This window comes from Sphaerodactylus townsendi, linkage group LG11 (genome assembly GCF_021028975.2).
Source record: "Sphaerodactylus townsendi isolate TG3544 linkage group LG11, MPM_Stown_v2.3, whole genome shotgun sequence".
Classification (NCBI taxonomy): domain Eukaryota; kingdom Metazoa; phylum Chordata; class Lepidosauria; order Squamata; family Sphaerodactylidae; genus Sphaerodactylus; species Sphaerodactylus townsendi.
In genome coordinates, this window is record NC_059435.1 from 28,470,613 (window position 1) to 28,489,260 (window position 18,648).

The 18,648-nt window shown below is 42.6% G+C and overlaps 1 protein-coding gene across 2 annotated transcripts in view; it reads right to left on the reverse strand.

Annotated features, from left to right (window-relative positions):
* TMEM108 (transmembrane protein 108) overlaps window positions 1–18,648 on the reverse strand; it is a 210,521-nt gene that overhangs the window by 188,460 nt on the left and 3,413 nt on the right. For both annotated transcript variants that reach the window (XM_048511269.1, XM_048511268.1), the window contains exon 2: window positions 10,678–10,806. The gene's annotated coding sequence lies outside the window, so the exon portion shown is untranslated. The remainder of the gene's footprint in view (window positions 1–10,677; window positions 10,807–18,648) is intronic.

Below are 18,648 nucleotides of genomic sequence, written 5' to 3' on the forward strand. Positions count from 1 at the left end.
TTAATTCCTAGAAATATTAAAGGGTTACTAAAATTTAAGAGATCATACATCATTAAAGTTCAGCCAAGCTGAATAAATAGAGATTTTTAAGAATAAGAACAACCAAAGGGCAAATGACCTGAGAAAACTGTGCTCTCCAGGTAACATTACCCAGGATTGCTCCCATTGACTCTTTACATAGCTCATCAAATAACATTAATCTTCCATATTATAAGGATTTGCACATTTTTTTCCTGCTACCAGCTTTTTAAGGGATCTGTGAGTTCTTAAATGGTTAGATATTTAATTATCACTTTGACATTCATTGTTCTTATCTTCTTTCTTAAAGTCCCGAAGGTGTTTGATACCAAAAGGTGTCTGCCCCCCCCCCCCAAATGTTCAATACTCTCCTAATAGGACTGAAAAAGGTTCAGTACTGTGGTTCTTTAAAAAAAATGACAAATGCTGTATATGTGACCATTGGCCAGAATCTGTAATCCATGTGTTTTGTAATTGCTTTGTCATTAAATCTTTCTGGGAAAATGGCATAGTGGGAACTCATTTAGCCTTGTCTTTGAAATGGATTTTCATTCACTCAGCTTATTCTGGGATTCATTGCCATTTGGGCATTGTCAATAATTGTTCTGGATTGCAACACCATCATGAATAAGGATGTGAAAAAAATTCGGAGTGGGGTCATTAGATTCTTTAACAATAAATATAAATCTATGTTTATTAGGAAATAGGTCCAACAATTGTTTCCGTTGCATTTAACAGGACCCACATTTCTAAATCTAACCCTTCCTCAATCCCACTAAAAGAACATGGCAGACAAGGCAAGTTGGCTGGATGGCCATCTGTCAGAAGTGCTTTGACTGTGTCTTCCGGCATGGCAGAGGATTAGACTCAATAGCCTGGTGGTCTCTTCCGACTCTTAAGATTCTACCCTTCCTGCTGCCCAGGAAATTGAAAGCAGCCAGTGAGCCATTAGATTGGAAGACTTCCATCCACTCCCAAATCTTGAAATATTTAAAAGTTATTATCTCAGGATATTTATGTTATTTCTCAGTTATTCAGGCTGGATTGTGATTAGTACTGTTCCAATTGCACACACCCCTAATCATTACTAACAATTTGAACAGTATGGAAAACCTCTAAGACTCATCTGCTGATAAACAACTGATATCCTTTGAAATAAATATTCCAGAACATTTTGACATTATTTGGTGACCATTTCTAGTATGAATTCGTAACTGAACACTAATCTTTTTAAAAAAATTCTCACCAATGTGCAAAAGGTTCCCTTTTTTAAAAATAAATGTTTGTTTTAACTCATTTCCTTTTGGCTAACCTTGCATTGCAATTCTATTCAGGGTCACTTCAATCTAAGTCTATGGAAATCAATGGGATTAGACTGGAGTAACTATGAACAGGGATTGCACTACTCACTCTCTTTAGGATTAATCGTATTAAAGGTGGGGAGAGGTTTTCTTAAACGAAAAGGAGGTTTGGAAAGAATACAGCATATCTTCCAAGTTAGCAAAACTATCTTCTCTTCTTTCTAACTGAACAGTAAAAATATTTGTTACTCTCCCAGCAATATTCGATAAAATGTTAACAGTCTTCCAGAAAAGGGAGGGAACTAACACAGAAGTGATCAATTTTTTCTTCTTCTTATTGCCGTCGAATTACAGCTGACCTATGGGGACTCCATGGGGTTTTCAAGTTAGGAGACATTTGGAGGTGGTTTGCCATTGCCTGCCTCCACATCCCATCCCTGGTATTCCTTGGAGGTCTCCCATCCAAATACTAGCCAGGGTCAGGGCTGACAGTGTGTGACTGGTCCAAGGTCACTTAGCAAGCTTCCACAGCCAAAGTGGGAATCTGGACCCGTTCTAGTCCAACACCTTGACCACTACACCATATTGGCTCTCAGTGACTAAATCAGGGGTCCCCAAACTACGGCCCGGGGGCCAAATGTGGCCCCCGAAGGCATTTATCCGGCCCGCCAGGCATGGCGGCGATGGCTCCATTCATGTGCAGTGGGGGCTCGAGGGAGAGGAGGAACCGGCCCCAAAGGCTGTTGATTGCAGTTACATGATGGCACCCCCAAACAGGGGCGAACCTAGGCAAACTGGAGCCCGGGGACAAAACCTGAGTTTGACGCCCCCCCCGCAGCGAATGGGCAGCCACCCTCCCCCACCATGAACAAACAATTATTTTTTGCACCAGCTCACAAAACACCTCCCACTCCCAGCAAAACATACATGGCTCTCTCCCCACCAACCCTTTTCCTAATTTCCTAATCACAACAACCCTATGAGGTAGGTTGTTAGCCTGAGAAACAACTCCAAGCCAGTGCAAGTGGATATTAAGCATGTAAACCTCTCACAAACCACCCCCAGCAAAACATTTACCAAACAAATGTCAGCATCATCTCTCACAAAACACCTCCAGTGGAATCCACCCCCCAAACAGCATTACTTTCAATGGTGCTTAAACTAGGGAGCTCAGATTCTTCTTTTAAATCCACCTTAAAGGGAGAATCTGGGGTCTCCGATTAAAACAAAATTGAAAGTGATGCTGTTTGGGGGTGGATTCTCCCCCACCCTGAAACAACATCACTTTTGAGGGTTGGAGATTTAGATGAAACAAATACCAGATTCAGCCAGAATCTGGGCAAATTTGGGCACATTTGGACAAAAAGTGTCCAATTATGTCCTGCCCAAATATGAACAAATGTGAATGCAAGGTATTTGGGCTTTTGGGGGGGTATTTTTGGTGTTTTTCGGCCTGCAGGGAGGGCATTTTTAAAGCTAGCGGCACCATGATTTCAGGGCATCATCCAGAGACTGCCCTGATGATATCACCCAAGTTTGGTGATGTTTGGTTCAGGGGAAGCAAAGTTATGGACGCCCAAATGGAATGCCCCCATCCCCATTGTTTTCAATGGGAGCTAACAGGAGATTGGGGCTACCCATTTGAGGGACCATAACTTTGCTCCCCCTGAACCTAACTTCACCAAACTTGGGTGGCATCATAAGAATAGTTACCAGATGATACCCTGAAATTTTGGTGTCACTAGCTTTAAAAATACACCCCTTACAGGCACCCCAAGAAAGTTGCCCAAGATTCTTTGTTTTGCAGTGACTTTGCTCCATTGTAGCCAATGGGGAATTTCTGAGGCTGGCTGCACATTTCTGAAGATAGAGGCACCAGACTTTCAAGGTGGCTCCAGGAAGCCCTCCTGGTAAAAGCATCCAGGCATAGAGACCTTTGCTTCTGAGGGTTCAATTTTATGGGCCCCCAAAAGGCTTATTTTGTTTCCATGCTCCTGCCCATGAAGCCTGCGGGCTGAGTTCTCTCAGAACTTTCTCAACTCGCCCCCCCCCCCACTCCAGAAGCAAAGCTCACCAAGCTTGGATGCTATTACCCAAGGCCTCTTGGAGCCACCTTGAAAGTCTGGCGCCTCTATCTTAAAAAATGTGTGGTCAGTGCTTACACACTCAGAAATTCTAGAATCTGCCAGGCTCTTTCAGTGAAGTTCTATGGTGGGAAACATTATTTTTCCCACCATAGACTTCAATGGGGCTTTCTGTTATGCCCAGCTGGCGCTGTGGTAGAGGTTTCAACAGGAGGCAATGTGGTAGTGGTCTTGCTCTGGGTGGGGGCACTAAAGTTTGCCTGGGATGGCCGAATGCTGTGGGCATCAGGTTCACCTTCAACTTGGTGCCCACAGCATTTTAGCAAATTTGGTTGGTTCCTTTCAGGAGACTCACACCAGCAGCCCTGCAGGAAATGCCCCCACCCAGAGCAAGACCCTTACCACAGTGCTTCCCATTGAAATCTCTACCACAGAGCCATCTGGAGCATGGAAACAAAATAAGCCTTTTGGGGGTCCATAAAATTGAACCCTCAGAAGCAAAGGTCTCTATGCCTGGATGCTATTACCAGGAGGGCCTCCTGAGCCACCTTGAAAGTCTGGTGCCTCTGTCTTCAAAAATGTGCAGCCTGCCTACACACTCAGAAATTCCCCATTGGCTACAATGGAGCAAAGTCACTGCAAAACGAAGAATCTTGGGCAACTTTCTTGGGGTGCCTGTAAGGGGTGTATTTTTAAAGCTAGTGACACCAAACTTTCAGGGTATCATCTGGTAACTATTCTTATGATGCCACCCAAGTTTGGTGAAGTTAGGTTCAGGGGGAGCAAAGTTATGGTCCCTCAAATGGGTAGCCCCAATCTCCTGTTAGCTTCCATTGAAAACAATGGGGCTGGGGGCACCCTCTTTGGGGGTCTATAACTTTGCTTCCTCTGAACCAAACATCACCAAACTTGGGTGATATCATCAGGACAGTCTCTGGATGGTACCCTGAAAATTTGGTGTTGCTAGCCCTAAAAATGCGCCCCCTGTAGGCCAAAACGTAAAAAACACTAAAAAAATTAAAAATCACACAAATGACCCTGAAATGGTGGCGCCCCCCACGTGACCAAATGGGGGGCGCCCGGGGACATAGGGTACCCCCTGTCCCTAGGCAGAAACGCCACTGCCCCCAAATCTCCATGCATTTTCTGACCCAGAGTTGGAAACCTTACACGTGGCAACGCCTGCTCCGCCCTTCCCTCTCGGCTACTCCATGTGTTGCTCTCAGGCTTTCTGTTCCGCCTCACTCCCATTGGCATCAGCCAGGCTGGCGAATCGCTCGCTGGCTGCTAGGGAGGAAAGAACCCAGGAAGATACCTGATCCTGGGTTAGATGGAATGCTTCATTGGGAAAGTTCTGCTTTTTTGTTTTTTTACAGGGGAAGGTATTCCACAGCCTCCCCAACAATATTTGGAGCCCACCCTGTACTTGACATACTTTGGTCACTGTTCTAAAAATAGACCATGACAGAAAGGCTGAAAGGTGAAATCAAACATTTCACAATCATTTGTGCATAGGAATTTGTTCATAGTTTTTTTTTTAGTCTGGCCCTCCAACAGTCTGAGGGACAGTGAACTGGCCCCCTGTTTAAAAAGTTTGGGGACCCCTGGACTAAATGAAGATCAGGTTAAATTAAGATTGCTACTTAAAGTATGCATATGCAAGAAATCTGGTCAAAGGAGTTTTTACTGATTCTAATGTGAAACACTGACCCATGTATTTAATCTCCCATTGAAATCAGCATGACTTAAAAGCACTTAACCCTTTTAGGGTTGCAGAACAACCCTATTGTTAGATTTTATAAAAATGTAATACTGTTATATTTGGAAGCAAAGGTGAGTATTTCCCACAGCTCACAGGGCAAGAAATGATTCGAATGTAGCGAACAAACAAAGGGATGGGCATATTAGAAATAATGGGGTTGTTTAAGAATATTCATGGTTATTCCAGTCTTCTTGGCAAAAGGTTACAGAATGGTGCGCAACTGCACATGTATTTCCCATCAGCTCCCTCTCCTTTTAATGACATCTCACTGATAATAAAATAGGACAAGGTGACATTGTGCCAGCTATAGCTCACCTTTATACCAGATAGAAAAGGTGAAGAGTTCATCTTGAGCATTCCACTGTAACTAGGTGAACTTTCTGCCATCTGTCAATCACTTGGATACTATTATGGCTTTAGTTTCCTTATGTATGCAAAAATTCAAAGCCAGTTCTTGTCTCTGGTTGTTGCTTGCTGTCAATTTGGAATGGTGAATTTCTCCCATTAGAGATAACAGCTGCTATTGGAGTTCATAGATTACTTGTGCCAAGACAGAAGAGGTAAGTCAAAAACCTTTGATCTTCTTGTTTAGGATTGACTTTTTCTATGCATTTCAGCTTCTCATTATTGGTTGAATAGTCTGTCCTGGATGACTCCCATTTCCTTCTATGTGTGACAGGGCAGCAAATCATGCCTTTCTGTGTTGCTCACCAGATACCCCCCTTCTGCTAGATGTCCACAGACAGGCTTAACACTTACACAGAGTATACAGGTAAAGATCCAATGTGTATACCTGTAAACCTGAAAAATGCCTGCAATTTGGATCTACATGTATTGAATCTGACACACAGATACCTTCTTCAAATGTTATGTCCAGCTCTGGCCATCTGGTGTCATCAGCCAGAGGTAGGACTGCTATGTTGGGTAGACAGAGAGAAAAAGTAGAAGGAAGGGGTGTTGTAGAGAGTCAGACTAGGATCTGGAGACCTAGATTCAAATCTTCATTCTGCCATGAAACTCAGCAAGGGACCTTGGACCTCATCTGTTTCATAGTGTTGGAGTGAGGATAAAATGAAAAGGGATGAACTGTGTGTGCCACATTTATTTTCTTTAAGAAAGCATGGAATAAAATGCACCAGAGAGAAGAGAAATGGGAGAGCATGTCGTCTGAACTGGGTCAATGAGCAGCAACACATTGTTGCCAGCCTCCAGGTCAGGGGTCTGCAACCTGCGGCTCTCCAGATGTTCATGGACTACAAATCCCAATTGGCCATGCTGGCAGGGGATGATGGAATTTGTAGTCCATGAACATCTGGAGAGCCGCAGGTTGCAGACCCCTGCTCCAGGTGATTCAACCATAATGAAAGTGAAGTATGACAATTTACACAAAGATTCCTAAACCAAATAATCCCTCTACAAAGGGATCACAGCAACAAATTAACATAAACAATATGCACACTGGCTGTCATTCCCCGGTTGTTGAATGACTTCATGAAACTTTCACAGTAGTCCATTATCTTGTACCCCCCCCCCGCAAAAAAAACACCCGTTTCCAAAAAGGCTACCAAAAAATCCTTACGGTTGTTTTATGCACTGCTGGGTAACCTTGTACCAGTCACATTCAGCCAAACCTACCTCACAGGATTGTTGTAAAGTCAAAAAGGAAGAAAGGGGAAATCACAAAAGCTGGTTTGTGGGAAAAGACAGGGTACAAATGAAGTAAAATGAAGTAAATAAAATAAAATGGCAAGAAGACTAGCCAAGACAGAGCAAATCCCAGGCAGGTTGAGCCATGGGTCCTCCAGACCAGAAAACTATTGAGAGCATTCTTTTGTTTTGTTTTTTAGCTCTCATGTATGTGACATTCCGCTGTACTCCCTTCTCTTTGATCAGTTTCTGAATGGAAGTAATAAGATGCCCCTTATTAACAGTAGCTACATAACAGTTAAACACAAAACATGTTGCATTGCTTGTTAGCTTTGTTGATACATCTGCACCATAACATATGCTTTGGGAATGGCGTAACTTTTAAAACAAACCCCACCATGATTTGCCTTATGCAGAATTAATGACTTCTGTTCATGCAGCAGGAGAGAGAGAGAGAGAGAGAGAGAGAGAGGGAGAGAGAGAGAGAGAGAGAGAGAGAGAGAGAGAGAGAGAGAGAAATTCAAACTCTTCTTCTTCTTCTAAACTAAGGACCTCAGATTCTCCCTTAAATTCCATGCTGAAGGGGGTGGATTTAAAAGGAGAATCTGGGGAAATTTGGGGAGTGCCTGTTGTCAGGGGTACAATTGTTAAGCTAGACGCACCAAACTTTCAGGGTATCTTTAGGAGACACCCTTAATGATACCACCCAGGTATGGTGAAGTTTGGTTCAGGGGGTCCAAAGTTATGGACCCTCAAAGGTGTAGCCCCATCTCCTATTAGCTCTCATTGGAAACAATGGGGGATGGAGGCACCCCCTTTGGGAGTCCATAGCTTTGGACCCCCTGGACCAAACTTCACAAACCTGGGTGGTATCAATAAGAGACTCTCCTGATAATACATCCCATGTTTGGTGAAGTTTGGTTCAGGGTGTCCAAAGTTATGGACCCTCAAAAGTGTAACCCCCATCTTTTATTAGCTCCCATTGGAAACAATGGAGGATGGGGAACCCCTTTGGGAATCCATAACTTTGGACCCCCTGAACCAAACCTTACCAAACCCAGGTAGTATCATCAGGAGAGTCCCCCAAACAATCCCTGAAATCTTGGTGCTGCTAGACCAAACAATGCGCCCCCTGCAGGCCAAAAACAAAAAAGAATAAAATGTTTTAAAAACCCACAATTGGAGGGGCGGAGCTTCGGACATGAATGGGGGGTGTTTGAACACGAGAACCCCCCCTTACCTACGTCCTTGCAAGGTTATCTGTGGAGCCTACTGAACTATTCAAGTGTGTGTGTGTGTGTGTGTGTGTGTGTGTGTGTGTGTGTGTGTGAGAGAGAGACAGAGACAGAGACAGAGACAGAGAGTGCGTGAGTGAGTGAGTGAGCGAGCGAGCGAGTGAAGTTATTGCCTAAGAAGTCAGGAAGTGATGTCATCACACAGGCAACAACATGGAAACACTCTGATATTTGGGAAGCTCTATTGTAAAACCAACTTTGACTATAGCCTTTTTGCCCAACTACCAGAGCATCTCCCTTATCATCATCATGCAGGTGACGTTGAAGCCCAGATCTTATTTAAGCCTGGTAAAATCCCCCCAGATGAAATCCCCTGTCAATGGCTGCAAGAACCTGACAAACTTAAAATAGCTGGAAGGACCTGGCAAACTCCACATGAATCCTGAGAGGTCACCAGCCTCTGTAATACATTTTCAGGTTGCAAACTTACAGGTAAAAAGAGATAATAGTGCAAAAGATTACTCCTACTACTTTCAACAGCTGAACTGTGATGTTCAGTACCTGCATCAGCACACATAAATCAGAAATGAAGTAACAGTTCCTCTCAGTTGTCTCGTACTGAGTATCATCTATTCCACGGTGAACTGAATTTAAACATAACCATTTGGTCTGAGTACACGGCAGCTTCAGGGAAATGTGAGCACTGTATTTATTTCAAGACTCTCAGCACATCCTCCAGAATCAATGGGCAATTCTGAAAAGATGCTTGTGAAAGCAGTCTGAACTTATTCAAGCAACAATTCTTTATTATTGTTTCCAGTAACCAAAGCCCTTTGTGAAAAATACAGTTTTCATCCATGCAGTTCAGCCTATATATCATCATTTGCACTAGAGAATGTTTACAAGAGAAGAGGAAACCCCAGCTTCTTTAAGTATGGGAGGGCTAAGGCATGTCAGCTTCAAGATTTGGGACATCAGTGGATCCCATGACCTGGGAAGGACAAGGCAAGCAAAGCATGAAAATCCCATCATACTGCCTCAGATTTTACTTTGTTCTTTGCTCTGTAACGTGGACCATCTTTCTGTCATGGAGGCTTCGGTGAAGCTATGATAGTAGGTGCCAGTAGTTCACCCTAAAATCACCTGTCTCAATATAAAACTAGGAGCACAATAAGAGTTCCTATTCATTTGGAGGCTGTCTGCCCTTGGATTAAGCATATGGGTTGCCAGCCCATATGGGCCTTGCTCACCAGAACACAGGAGAGAAAAAATGACACGGGCAACAGCATTACACTACTTCCAGAAAACCCAGCCTAAATTACTTCCATTACTAGGAAATCAATGTCCACTGTGAAACTTTTAATACAAATTATTACAAAAAAGACTCCCAGACCCAATAAGTGGTATTTCTACTGTATTTCTCTTGTAAGGATGGTTGCTATGTTGCCTCATTATTAATTTCCTACTGACTTTCTTTTTTTGAAGAAGAAGAAGAAGAAGAAGAGGAAGAGGAAGAGTTGAATTTATATCCCCCCCTTCTCTCCTGCAAGGAGACTCAAAGGGGTTTACAAACTCCTTTCCCTTCCCCCCTCACAACAAACACCCTGTGAGATAGGTGGGGCTGAGAGACCTCCGAAGAATTGTGACTAGCCTAAGGTCACCCAGCTGGCGTGTGTTGGAGTGTACAGGCTAAACTGAATTTCCCAGATAAGCCTCCACAGCTCGAGCGGCAGAGTGGGGAATCAAACCTGGTTCCTCCAGATTAGAGTACACCTGCTCTTAACCACTATGCCACTGTTGCTTCTGAGAAACTGAACACTAATTTCTGCTAAGATTGGAATGTGTATTTCTTGCCATTAATATACATTTCTTACCAATGTGTATTTCTTACCATTAATTCTTATAAGTTTTTAGCCATTGCAGAGCAGCTTCGAGCATTAGATCCCACTGATCCATTCTACTTCCTCTTACACCAGGCACCTTCCTCTGATGTAAGATGAAGCCCCTTGAATCAGAGGAGGAAAGGCACCTTGTGAACAGGAAGAATTTCCACTATTTGAATGGAGATTCAACCTCATAGTTTCAAACTACACGTTTCCCCAGTTCCCTACCTCTCTCTTGGGAGAACTTTGATCAGCAATGGCCTTTCCTAAAAGACAACTTTGAAAAGCAAATTAGAGGCAGTGGACCATCACAACAACTCCCACCCCCTATTCTGTTGCCATAGACCAGGGGTCTGCAACCTGCGGCTCTCCAGATGTTCATGGACTACAAATCCCATGGTGGCAGGGGATGATGGGACTTGTAGTCCATGAACACCTGGAGAGCCGCAGGTTGCAGACCGCTGCCAAAGACTCTACTGCTATTCACTCATTTTGCCCCTAGACTGGTGTTGACAAGGTCAGTCAGCATTACTAAGAGGCCCAGATTTAGCCATAGGCTTTGCACTGATTCCTAACCTAAAACAAAGTTATAAGATTGCCACAAATAACTGCTTTATGACTAAAATCATTCAATCATCTCATTTCCGTAAAGTGCAGGCATTCACTGTATAGCCCTAACAAAGTATAGACCAGATATATAACCCAAATGGAAGAAGCAGTAGCAGAAAACAATGACCTTAAACATACCTTGTATTAAAATGTATAGACGCTCTCGACCACACCCGTACTCTCACAGCCCATTGGATCTAATCTCTTCGCAATGATTGTCCTCGACTTTTTTGTCTTAATATGGGGATTACCAGCAGTTGAAGGAAACTGAAAAGTTAAAGAAAGTATGATTATGTGAAGATACTAAACCACACTACATTCAATTCAAGCACATGTAGCATCCCTCCAGAATGATTATCTCTTCTGAAATGGGCCACATCAATTATCTGGCCATAGATCTTCCTCCCACAAGATTTCTTCATGGAACAGTGATCCCTAACACAACGTCCACAAATGATGCACACCTTCCTTTTCTCTAGTAACACAAGCGAGTTCACACCCTAAGAATCTGAATGGTGCTATGTGTTTTGAAATATCTAATGTTTTTTACATTTAAACAGGACCCACAGGATAATAGTATAACAACATGAAAACATGTGCTTGACTTGGAAGTTATTTTCATATATATGTATTTTCCTATTGCTTCATAGGAATAACAACATAAACAAAAATTTCTTTGTACCAAAGTTGTACAAACCTATTGCTTCATAGAAGAATTATATACAGAAAAATCATTTCATAATTAACAACAAATATTAGGTAACAAACACTATTTTTAGTCACAATATAACACAGCAATTTTAAGGTCTCATTCAAAGTATTTTACTGTGGTGTAACACACAGCTAAATTCTCATTCATAATACTTTTGTCCAAGTCAAAATAGGCACTTCATTCATAATAGGTAACAACTCTATATTGATTTTAAATCCACAAGATGGCCAGACAGGATATACAACAAATATTCTAATCATATAGCACACAAGTTAAATGAGGTAGGAGGGTCATTTACCTAACTTGATGAATATGCATGTACAGATGTTTTTCATGAGTTAAGAACAAAAATGTATTCTGAAGACTGGGCATTTTCATTTGGCAATGAATGCATTATAGAGATAGCACAACCACAAATATCCTTACACTGCCATACGGTCCACACATTCATCAGGGTATACATGAATGCCCACCAACATAATAGGTGATAATAGGCCTTCTCTCTCCTCTAATGATCTGGAATACAGATGGATGCTAATTCAGAGCTGCTAGCTTGAATCAGCAATGATTACTGACACAACACATCTTGCACATTATTTCAGCTTTTTCCTGCCTCTACTTATTTCCTATGGCAGTGTGGCGAACCTATGATATGCGTGTCAAAAGTGACAAGCTACAATATTTTGGGTGGCACACAGCATTCACCCACCCCCAACAACAACCATTCTTCCTGTTTGAGTTTGAGCCATTTTTGCAATTATTTGATGTTCCATTATAGAATACATACCACCATGCATTATTCGACTGTATTTTTAAAAATAAATGAATATGTAAAGAATTGTTTCTCTTTTGTTCAGAGAGGGGGGAGACACGCCAGCAGAGTCAAGCTAGGCATTTGCTTAATTTTTGGCACACCGAGCCCAAAATGTTCCCCTTCACAACCCTAAAGTGAGCAGAGCATGTAACATGTGTCTTATTGTTCTAACTTCTACATGGGATCTCATTCTCAACAATATTCAGATTATAGAATTCCTTCCCTCTAAAAAGTTCAGGGGGAAACAAAAAGCCATGCATATATTACATTTTCCCTCTTTCTTCTCCAACCTTCATTTACAGCACATGGCATAGTACACAGAAGTATAGAGATATTCCACATTAAACACATCTTTTATGTATGTGCAAAAAAATATGAAGTTATCTAATAACAAATAAGACCATTGGTCCAGCTGGGTCAGTACTGTGAATGGAAGTTGCTCTCTAGATTTTGTTTTTGACAACTTACTACTTCAGGTCCCTTTTCAATGGAGATGCAAGGGACTGGGAATTGTCGCCTGCCAAATATATGTTCTGTCAGTCAGCCACACTGTTTTCTCCAAACATGGTGCTTATTGCAAACAAAACCACTGCAATATGGAATTTCAACTGGCACACTGATGCTGCCTAGGACACACCACAGGAATACATACAATTAAATCAAGGAGAAATACACATTTCAGAAGGAAGAGAGGCATGGTCTCAAAAGAATTAAGCTGAAGAATTTGTGTAGAACCATCTGGAGCCATATGTTTTTCTGACTGGTTCAGTAAGATTAATTACTTTGATGAGGAATAAGCTTACTTCAAAATGTTGAGATCAATCAGGAGACAATATGAAATTAATTGAATCCATTCTCATAAAAATACTAGATGACATTGTGCAACATATATTTCTGTTCAATAAATTGGTGTTGTAGGGTATACCTGAACGTAGTATTTATACAGATATTAAAGGATTTTTGTAGTTCACGAGTCCCTGAAGTGCAAATATTTGGCAAAACCAAAACTTTTGTTCTTAAAATTAAAATAAAATTATGATAATGTCAGCTCTCTTCTCTTCAAAACTAACTTATGGTTTTCAGAAAAATCCAGATGTACTTCTTGGATCTTGCTCTTAAAAAGGTTGCTTATGCCCCTGGAAATTATTTTATTTTATTCATATCACTTTGCTATGCAGACATTTGTAACCCATGATTGAAAGATTAGCAGCCCCATGCAAAATGAGGGGTGGCGCAAATCCACTTGTGAGAGTGTCAAGATGGAGGAGCAAAACCGCCACCGTGGAGGGGCCACCACCCTCCCCGGCAGTGGGACATGGTGCCGGATGCTGTGCCAGCACCCCAGCCAGTATAGCAGAGATGGGCCGTAAATAGTAAAGCCATAGAAGAAAACAGCTTTGAAAAAGCAATGCAATTCCTATTTTTTATTAAGAACAGCAGGAGAGTTCTGTCACAGCAATTTAAGTCAATTTCATAGTTTTCAGACATGTGAAAGATGTCCCATATGTCATAAATCTTCAGTCCTCTCAAGTCTATGGCCATTACAGCTTAGGATACAGATGCCGGTACTACCAGTTACCTAAAAATCTTGACCCCCCTGGAAGAAGGCTGGAAGAAAAAAGTTGGATTGGGAATAGAAAATATATATAAGTACAACAGTTGTAGTAGAATGTCTTCTTCCAACAAAATGAGTTGATGGGTATGAATTAATGAATTAGCATGATGCAGCCTATGTATGTTCTTCTCTCTCTCTCTCTCTCCACACACACACACACACACACACACACACACACACACACACACACACACACACACACACACACACACACACACACACACACACACACAGAGTGGTTCTATCTCATGTCTTCATTCTGAGATGTTCCAGTGTGCAAACTGGTTATTTATACATACAAGCAACTTCTTTCATTTTAATGATGGATTCCAAACCATATGCACATTTCTTTCAACAATGGAGCCTCCGCACCATAAGCAATCTCTGGATCAGGCTGTTGTATTTTTAAGACTATCAGAAAATAGGAAGTGGGTTTGTAATGAAATTATTTTGCTCCTGCTTTTCTGCTCTGAAAATATTCACTGGCACTATTCTCAAAACACTAAAGCAGCTTTTTAAATATAAATTGGAAAAGCTGTGGCAGATGTACCATACCTCAAAAGGACCTATAGGTGGAGTAGAAAATGATTGTGCTAGAAGTTATGTTAGGAAAACTGCTGTTTTCCTGTAGTTTGTACGGGCAACATCTCTTTTCATTATAAACCATTTCTCCTTCTACCTATATAGTAGGAGAATGCTGTGACACAAATCCTTTATGATGTGACCACACCCACCTTGTCAACATTCTCTGATATCTTGTGAAATTGAAGGGGTATCTGATAATGGCCCTTTGAGCACTGTGGTCTGCTCTGCAGCAAGGCTGCATTACCTGCAAGGCAGATTCTCAATTGTACACACATTTTCCCCACTCTCAAACTCACCACATGGAAAATGAGAGAATCCCCACAGTTTCCAAAAGTGGAGACGGTGATGGCTTGCATTACTCCCTCTTTGGGCTTTCTCACTCCTCCCCACCTCCCCCCCCACACACACACACACACAGCACCATCATTTGAGATTGTTTGGAAGTGTTTCTTTGACTTTTTAAACAAGTCTAAAGAATTGCTGATGAAGCAAAGGATCATGCCAGTGGAACAAGACGGAAGTCATCATAATAAATAAATAAAAGGAAACAGAAGCCAGCAACAACAACAACAACAAAAGGCAGCAGGCAATGGAAACAAGGAAGTGGCGGCCAGGCAGTAGTTCCACTGGTTCCACCATTACATTGAGCATGCTCTAAAGCACATTTTTTAAACATTCAACTATCTTTGATCCAGCAAAATAACACTAGACCAAAGACAGAAAAGAAAAAAAAATTGCCAAAAGGGGGTTGCACAGAAGCAAGCAAGGCAGCAGCAGCAGCAGCCAGATAAAATGGCAGATCGTCTCATCTCATCTAGGTTGTGAGTATTCTGGGCTGTGTGGCCGTCGTCTGGTAGATCTTGTTCCTAATGTTTTGCCTGCATCTGTGGCTGGCATCTTCAGAGGTGTATCACAGAGGGAAGTCTGTTACACACTGTGTCCAGTGAGAAGGGAAAGTTTAGTAGGATATATATTGTCCATGTCCCAGGGTGGGGAACCAATCAGTAAGTGTTTGGGTGGAACTTGCTATGCAAAGGTGTGGCTGACTGCATTGTAATGCGAGTGGGGTTTTCCAGTCCAGGGAGTGATTCACATTTGCATTCCCTGCAGCAGCAACAGTCTTAATGAATGCAAACCCTGTGTCTGGGTGGAGTCCATTGTCTAGCATGCCCTTGGCCTTTGATTCAAACCCACAACAACCAGTTGAATCTGGCCATGAAAGCCTTTGACAATTCATCTAGGGATGTTTTACAGCAGGAGACTTTCCTTTCAGTGGAAAGCCATGGGGAAACATCACTGCAAAGGGCATAGCTACACCACAATCCATAACTGCACAAAAGGCCAACGCTCCACTTGGCAAAGAGTATCAAGAGTGGGAGGCAGTCTGTTGCAAGCCTAATATTATTTTGAATGGTGAAAGCCAACAGCAGTGAGGGGATTTAGCAGCAGATGCAGTCACAACTTGTTTCTGGTGATCTAATGAGCACAGCACTTCTGACCAAGTCACAGGATAGGAACTGCTGCAGAGAAGAAGAGGAGTTTGGATTCGTAAACCCCCCCCCCACACACACACACACCTATCTCTCCTGTAAGGAAACTCAAAGTGGCTTACAAACTCCTTTCTCTTCCTCTCCCCACAACAGACACCTTGTCGGGTAGATGAGGCTGAGAGAGTTCTGAGGAGCTAGGACTAGCCCAGGGTCACCCAGGAGGAATGTAGAAGTGTGGAAGCAAATCTGGTTTACCAGATAAGAGTCCACTGCTAATGTGGAGGAGTGGGGAATCAACTTAGCACTGCTTATGAGCCAGGATGGCAGTTCAGCACTGCAGAGTTTGTTCTTTTAGCAGAATGCAGTTTGCTATGTCAGCCCTGTTCCAGGAATGAACTCTCCTTTTACAGTCCTGCGTAGCTTCTTATGCCATAAATCCAACTGTAATCATCTTTTGTGACAGAAACGTCCTTGCGTGGAAGACATTAAGTACTTCATTGCTATCACATGGCATTCCATTCAGGACAAAGCAGCCTCTTCCAGACAGTCTTTTGCTCTACCCCAGGGATGTCCAACTCTGACCCTCCAGATGTTCATGGACTACGATTCCCATCAGCTGTCAGCTGAACACCTGAAAGGCCAGAGTTGGACATCCCTGCTCTATCCTCTTAGCACGTCTGTCTGCATTTATTCTGCTGGTGTGGTCAGGGGCTGATGGGAATTGTAGTCCAATAAACAACTGAAGCACCAGGGTTGGACACCCCTGTTCTACACTCTATCAACCCTTATTATTGGGTTTCTAGTGGTGTAGACTACTTAAGCGGAGATACACTCTTCTAAGTCCATGGACATCATTAGAAGCAAGTAACTCTTGGTAGTGGTAGAAAGTGCTGTCAATTTGCAGTCGACTTATGGTAGGATGTTAAGGCAACCCACAGGGTTTTCAAGGCAAGAGACATTTATAGTTTGCCATTACCTGCCTCCGCATGAGCTCAGAGTGTTCTGCGAGAACTGTAACTGGCCAAAGGTACCCAGCAAGCTTCATGTGGAAGAGCAAGGAATTGAATCCAGTTCTCCAGAGAAGAGTCTGCTACTCTTAGTCAACTGAGGACGTTTTTTTATTTTAAAAATTTCATTATTGCTGCCCCCACAACTATGAAAAACCTATAGCAGATCTTCCTTTGAGGATTTCAGGTCAGAGTACATGGCATTTTCCCTCATTTTATCCTACCTATGTGGTAGGTTAAGTTGAAAGACAGGCTAGCTTTGATTTCCCCCCCTCCTTTCTTCCTATTCCTTCTCTGTGCTTTTTTAAAAATCTTCTTAGCCTGCTTCATGCTACATAATTGTTTTTGCAAAGAAGTGGAGGCACGAACTCAGATAGAATTGAACACATAAAATTGCTTTACACAGATGAATCCAATAACTGTTCCATTCCATTGGTTACCTGGTGTAATATTGCTGTTGCCGACTGGTTGCAGCTCCTAAGGATATCAGGGAGCGGGGTGTATGTCTAAACCACTGCTGTCTGAGGCCCTTCTGCTAGAGACACCAGGGATGGGATTTGGGACTTTCTGCATAAAAACCAGAAGCTCTACCACTAAGCCACAAGCTTCCTCATCAGCAGAAGGTTGCCTGTTTCGGGGGATGGGAAAGATACCTGGTTTGTTTTTAGAGATTGTGTGACAAAGAGGAATTCAGGAGGTGAAGCTTTCCCTAATTTGGAGATACAATACTGGGGAAAGCTACTTCTGTTATACAGTTCTTGGAGGAACAGGAGCCTTTGTTGGGAAAAGACAGTGTGCTACACTAGCAGCAGCGTGCCAAGTCATATTCCAGGGCATTCCCTCTCTGTAAATGCAAATGCTTCCACTCTACCTGGATATTTATTCTTTAGGGCAAGGAAATAAGGCAAGAAGACTGGGTGGCATCTGGGCTGTGCATTACCGTTGCAAAAATATACCCAAATCACAAACCTTTTGAATAGGACCTTGAATGCCTACGATATTCAGGTATTAGATACACAGTGCTGCACAGAGCTGTCTGCCACTTCCGTCAAATAAGCTGGTTCTACATCACCCATTTGCTGGGAAACAACTCTTGCAAAAACCAGAGTACCTGATAGTGTGAACCACATTTCAGATGAGGAAGGATATTTTTCCTGACAGAATAAGCAAGCCACGAGAAATGCTCTGCAGCACCCTGAGAGTTCTGCAAAATTGGTACCGGTAATTGTCCTGACTTAAATGCCATATATCTCAGGGAGTGGTATCAGCAGGTAATGCTGGGGAAAGTGCCATATATTAGCCAGGAGAAGCACAATCCATTATCAAAAGAGCAATAAATGAAGGGATATACACACGAAGCTGTCTGAGTCGGATCATTGGTCAATCAAAGCAGCATCTGAACTGACTGGCAGCAGCTCTCCTGGGTCCCAGAAAGAGATTTTATACATCCTCTAATATCTGATCCTTCTAACTGTGGATATTAGGGAAAGGACCTGGAACCTTCTGCAAGCAAAACAAATACTCTACAAGAACTGTTCCCTTGTAAGAAATGGAAATGTCAGGGTAGACACAAAAGCTTATTTAACCCACCATTATCTTTCTTCAGCCAGTCAAATGAACCAAAGAACACTACTAAACGGGCAAGATAAGAACCCACAGTTATTTATCCCCCAGCAAGAGGTAAAATTATACTGCCCTTGAACGTATAAGCTCCATTGCCACCAGCATCCATACACTTGCTGGCATCGCTTTACCTCAAAGGTAGGAAGATTATAGCCAGCTGCGCAAACACCTCAGCTGCCCAACAGCCAGGAGTCTGTGACTGATATTCATAGTTCCTGGCACAACAGTCTGGCAATGACAGATTCTCAGCCTAATCTTCATTT